Source organism: Sapajus apella, unplaced genomic scaffold, assembly GCF_009761245.1.
Source record: "Sapajus apella isolate SASKATOON/1434 unplaced genomic scaffold, GSC_monkey_1.0 scaffold79, whole genome shotgun sequence".
Lineage (NCBI taxonomy): Eukaryota > Metazoa > Chordata > Mammalia > Primates > Cebidae > Sapajus > Sapajus apella.
Genome location: NW_022437019.1, coordinates 6,697,133 through 6,703,741, shown reverse-complemented (window position 1 = coordinate 6,703,741; position 6,609 = coordinate 6,697,133).

The following is a 6,609-nucleotide window of genomic DNA, read 5'->3' as shown; positions in this document are numbered from 1 at the left end:
CTAGTTCAGCACTAGGACTTACCTAAGAGTTGCAGTCCTTATGGCCTAGACTTCCTTTTGAGTTTACTAAGACACCCAGAGCTCTTGGTCCCTTAGCGGCAAGGTTTTCAGGCACTCAAATTCAGACCACTATCTAGGGCTGATTTAAATGCTCCCTCTGTGGGCAGGTGTCAGCTAGTTTGGTTTGCTTTTCCTTTCGGCTCTAACAGAATAGCGGTGAGTTCAGTGCATCGCAATTGTTGTGTTCTCCTTTCTCCAGTGTCCAGAGATGCTCTCTGACCCATGCTTCTGCTGTCAGGGGTTGGGGAGGGGTGGTATCAGTGTTTCAAGACTGGTATTTCTACCTCTTCAGTGCCTCTTTCAGTGATGTGGTACTGTGAGTGCTCACCTGTTTTTGGTTCTTATGTAGGTGTTTTTTCTGTGTAGATAACTATTAAGTTGGTATGCTTGTTGGTGGAGTGATCAGTGGAGCCTCCAGTCTGCCATCTTTTTTCATGTCTTATCTAAAATTCCTGGATATTCCTTATATCAGTAAAACTTACAATAAACTTTTGTATGTATATATGCACATAGTTTCCCAGCGAACTGGCTGTTGAGCATTTATTAGAACAGCACTGATCACATATATCTCCCCACACAGTTCCCTCACACTGTTTTCCTTGTTGTCTTCATCCCTGGCCCCATGTAACTGATCTATTGTCACTGTAGATTATTTTTGCCTGTTCTACAATATTATATATATTATTATATATATTTCAATATATTAGTTTATATAAATGTAAACGTACTCTTTTACATATTGCTTTTTTTTACTCAATATAATGTTTTAAAGATTCATCTGTGTTGCTGCAAATATCAGATATATCTGTAGTTCATTTTATTTTCTGATTGCTGCTATATGTAGGTAACATGATTGCTTTTTCTTTCACCTGTTGAAGGACTTTTTTTTCTTCTTCAGTTTTTGGCTATTATAAATAAAGCTGTTGTAAGTTTTTGTACACAAGTTATTTCAGGTACTGACATTTATCATTTCTTTTGGAGGAAATACCTAAGACTAGAATTGTTAGATCATATGGAACATATGTTTTATGTTCTAAGAAGCTGCTAAACTTTCCGCCAGTCTTGTCTGAGAATTCCAGCTACTCCACATCCTCACCAATACTGCATTGTCCTCATCTTCTTATTTTTAACCATTATATATAGGTATTTCATTGTGGTATATAGGTATTTCATTGTGGTGTATAGGTATTTCATTGTGGTTTAAACTGGCATACCATTTTTGAAGAAGTGAAAAAGTATAGTAAAATGTCTAGAGTATGGAAGTGAAGGCCAAGAGAGGAGTGTTTAAAGAAACAGAGATATGTACAGTGTTAGGTGATGCTAAGAGAATAAAGAAGACAAGAACAGGAAAGTATCCATTGGATTCAGTAGCAGAAAAGTCATTTTTACTTTGGTAGGAGTAATGATGGAGAAAAAATTGAAATCATTCAATGGAAACTCCAACAATTTTCCACTCTTAAGCCTAGAATTCAACACTATTCATGTCATGAAGGATCCCAGTATATTATAAGAATTATCTTTTCTTGTGGCTCAAACCTCACAATTGAACAAAGAAGAATCTCTCTCCTCAAGTAGAATCTTAGGCTGGCACTGACCCTTCTCTTGCTAGGACATTTGATGTACAGATGGACCTAGGAATAAGCTATTCTTATTTATTAACTTCCAAACTGGAAAATCCTCTTTGAAATGAATTACAAGAGAGTAAGTAAAACTTTATCTCATTCCCAATGTCCTTCTACATGGTGATTTTTTTTTTCCAAAAGGGGATGATAAATCATCTGAATTGTCCCCTGATGTGTTCAGTGTCTACAACATAGGTTTTATTAAATCAGTGATTATATAGGTAAATGAGTGAAAGAATAAATAAAAGAGTGAATGAGATATATAAGTAGGTTCTTGGTTAAAATCCTCTGTTATCAATTTTTATTCCTTTTTTTTCTGCAGTACTGAAGACTATACTAAAAGCAGCAGGTATGTGGTAGTTGCTGACAAGTAGTCTTGGAAGGAAAGCTTAGGGAGTTGGCACTCTAGATTCTAGTTCTGATTTAAGTCTTTGAATACAAGAAAGAAGAAAGTCATCTCTTCCAAAGTAGCTAAGAAAATGTTCAACATCCTAAAAGCAGCAATAAAAAAAATCTCATTATGGGCTGGGTGCTGTGGCTCACGCCTGAAATCCCAGCATTTTGGGAGGCCGAGGTGGTTGGATCGCCTGAGGTCAGGAATTCGAGATAAGCCTGGCCAGCATGGCAAAACACTGTCTCTACTAAAAGTACAAAAATTAGCTGGGTGTGGTGGCAGGCTTTTGTAATCCCAGCTACTCAGGAGGCTGAGCAAGAGAATTGCTTGAACCTGGAAAGAGGAGGATGCATTGAGCTGAGATGATGCCACTGCACTCCAGCCTGGGTGACAAGAGCAAAACTCCATCCCCTCCCCAAAAAATTATGAATTCCAAAGTGGATCCTGAAGTCTAGAAACAACACTGTGTTTTGTACACCCCTCTATTGTGCTATGTTCCCCAAAGTGTTATGTTACTTGCTTGCATGTTCACCTCTTATTCAAGATTCTGAGCTTCTCCAGGGCGGAGATAACATCTTATTCATCTTTGCATCCCCTGTAGAACATAACATATAATAGGTACTTGATAACGTTTTGTTGAAAGAATGAAACAGTTCAGGGAGGTGATAAATTGGGGACAAGGTTTAAAATACTGAAATAAAATGGAAAGTTTGCTTGAGAATTGACTGAATACTAATTGAGGAAAAGGCAGAAGACTTGAAGTTGCAGCTTCAGATTTTAGTTGAACTCTTCATCTTGCTTCAGTGAAAAACAAATGCTTAAAAATAGATGTAGCCAGGTGCGGTGGTTCACGTCTGTAATTCCAGCACTTTAGGAGGCTGATGTGGGTGAATCACCTGAAGTCAGGAGTTCAAGACCAGCCTGGCTAAACCTCAGCTCTACTAAAAATGCAAAATTAGCCTGGTGTGATGGCACATGCCTGTAGTCTCAGCTATTTGGGAAGCTGGGGCAGGAGAATCGCTTGGATCCAGGATGCAGATGTTGCAGTGAGCCAAGGCTGTGCCATTGCATCCTAGCCAGGGCAAGAAGAGTGAAATTCCATCTCAAAAAAAAAAAAAAAAAAAGGTAGATGAAACTTGCTTGGTAATGATATTTGAGGCTTCTGGACAAAAGTGATATTCAATCCAGGGTTCTGTTGAAGATATGTGGTATCTGATTCTACAGAAAGACCAGGTCTCTCAATGCAAAGGTTTTCTTAAAGCAGGAGAAGGTAGTCAAGGGCTATAGGAAACTCTTAGCAGAGCATAAAACCATTTTGCAGATCTAATGCAGAAAGCTAGGAGAGACAGCTGACATGTATCATAAGGGAGCTCCAGTGCTCAGTTTGCTCCTGGCAGAGGCCTTCTTCTGGCTTCCCCCATACCTGTGGTCTCCTGTATACACTGACTTGGAGTCCACCAGGAATAATCCCATCATGCCTTTTTTTCCCCATTTACTTCAGCCTCTGCAAAAAGGCTAAGACTGCCCAGAACACCTCTCGCAAACTGGAATTCATCTCCCACTTGGCTCTGTACATCCCCGTATGTGACTTCAACCCTCTTTGGGTCTGTTCTACTCTGCCTACAGTTGTGCTGTTTGCTTTATCATTGTCAGTTAGAGATTATTGTCTCTCTATTCCCCAAAAGTTTCCAGTCTTAAAACTTAAAGGTCAGGCTGGGTGTGGTGGCTCATGCCTTAATTCCAGAACTTTAGGAAGCCGAGGTGGGCAGATCATTTGAGGTCAGGAGTTCCAGAATAGCTTGGCCAATGTGGGGAAACCCTGTCTTTACTAAAAATATGAAAATTAGCTGGGTGCAGTGGCACACACCTATAAACCCATCTACTTTGGAGCCTGAGGCAGGAGGGTCACTTGAGCCTGGGAGGTGGAGGTTGCAGTGATACGGGATCATGCCACTGCACTCCAGCCTGGTGACAGAGGGAGGTCATGACTCAAGAAAAAAAAAATCCCATAAATAAAAAGCTTAAAGATCAGATTATACCTTCTATTACCCCTTTTTTGTTACAGCATTCTACAAACACACCTCCTCCTCATTTACTGAAGATCTTAGCTCCTAGCCTACTGTTGTTTTCTCGAATACTTTCCCATCATTTTACACCTTCTTTCATGTTGAGTACTCCACCACTGTGACTTCAAGTTACTCAACTCCTTCTCTTCCAAGGATCTTGTAATATACCTTAATGCAGCCATGTATGTTCTTATTTGAACCCCAGAACTTGAGATTCTCAAAAGTTACACTCCTATAATTCTTATTTCAAGTGTTTCATGCTTCAACTATCCCCTCTTATCTGTTAAGCTCACTCCCTCTAATATTTAAACCAATAATTCTTTCACTCCATAGGTTTTACATAATATCAACTTTCGCTATCACTCTCTCCCCTTATGCGCTGCTTAGCTTAGTTCTCTGGTGTGATTATGAAAAATCTCTGCTTAAAACTTGCTCTGAAACTTTAGGGTTTGACCACTGCTTGATCCTAAGTCTGTTCCAATCTTTCACCTACTCAGAAAGACTGGATCACTCTTTACCCGTAAACCAGGTGGACTTTATGTTACTTTATCCCATCTTATTTGGCTTAGCATCTGTTCTCTTTCTGTCTAAATGATCAGTTGTGCTGAGATAAGGACTGATCCTTAGAAAGACTTTTATTATCCTTCTTTACAACTGAAAATAACTATTAGAGCCCCATCCTATTTGAATAGAATTTTCTCCTTTTTGCCCTATGTTTACCCTCAGACTTCACACTCAGAGAAACTCATTGCTTACTCCAGAGTGAATGATTTTTTTTTTTTGGCCTGGCAAACTAATAAATTCAGCTTTGATATTTCTGGACTTTGGTTATTCTTTAAACAAGTCCAGTATTCTAGTCACTTCCCTGAATATACTCTTGACTGCATTCTCCTTTCTTCTTTTATCCCTTCATTGTATTTACACAGCAACATACAACCTTGGATGAATCCAACTTTCTACTTACTCTGCTTCTGAACCTGAATAGTTGAACATGACTGGGAATAAACCAAGCTATGTTGAGTGGTCTTACTTGAAATTCATGGTGACTTTCTTCAAGAGGGCTCTTCTACTTTTGGACAGTTATACCTTGTTTTCCTAGTCCATTCATTGTACTCTCCTAAATAACTACTATTTTTTTCATCTCCTTTACATCAGACTTTCAACGTACACTTTTCACTTTTGTTCTCAGCTGATAACCTTGCTTTCTATTTTGCTGAGAAAATAGAAGCACTTAAAACTGCACGGTCTCACTCTGACACCTGCCAGCGTACTTGAAACTATACCCTTGCAATCTGCCTTTCTTGCATTATTAAGAATGAAGTCTGTGCTTTTCTCTAAGGACAAAGTCAACACTTGTGCTCCAGCAAATTTCTCATCTTTCTTCTTTTTTGCTGATTTATTCTTATCAGCTTGCAAATATGTTGTAATTTCTCACATATGAGAAAACATTTTCCAACTTCACATATTTCTGCCCTATTGTTCTGCCTTGCTTTGCAGCAAAACTCCTTGAAAGAGGTGTCTGTTTACTTGTTCGCATATTCTGAACGTACTCAAGGCAATTATTACTCCCACCACATTACTGAAGAGACTTCTCAAAATCACCGGTGACCTCCTTAATCCAACATCAACTTTCAGTTCTCATCTTTCTTGATGTCAGATCTACATTGGGATTCTGGGATACTGTTTTCCTCTTAGGTAACTACTCAATTCTTCATTTCCTTTGCCATTTTTTTTAAATTTTTTTTTTATTTCCCCATCTTTTTCCTTGAATATTTCTTCCCTTCTCTATTTACTCTTACACCAAAGTGATCTCATACAGACTTTTTCCATAAGACCATTTAGAAACCCATGACTTCTAATTTTTTTTTTTTTTTTTTCTGAGACAGAGTCTTGCTCTGTCACCCAGGCTGGGGTACATTGGTGTGATCTCGGCTTACTGCAACCTCCATCTCCCAGGTTCAAGCAATTCTCCTGCCTCAGCTTCCCGAGCAGCTGGGATTACAGGTGCATGCCACCACACCCAGCTCATTTTTGTGTTTTTAGTAGAGACGGGGTTTCACCTTTTTGGTCAGGCTGGTCTTGAACTCCTAACCTTGTGATTCACCTGCTTCACCTTCCCAAAGTTCTGGGATTACAGGTGTGAACGACCAAGCCCGACCAACTTCTTAATTTTTATTTCCAGCTTGGGCCAATATGAACTCGTATAACTGGCTGCTCTTAGCAATTCCATTTAGATAACAAGTTGGCATCTCTAACTTAATGTGCCTACAATTTAGTTGCCAATTTTTCTGTCCTCCCTAACTTGTTTCTTTCCATCTTCTCCATCTCAGTGGGGATTAACTCCATCCTTAAATGATTTATGTCAAAATCTCAGATTTGTCCACAACTCTTGTCATTTTTGCCTATTCTATCTCCAATACATGAGAAAATCCATTTGATGAACCTTTTATATATATATAATATTAAT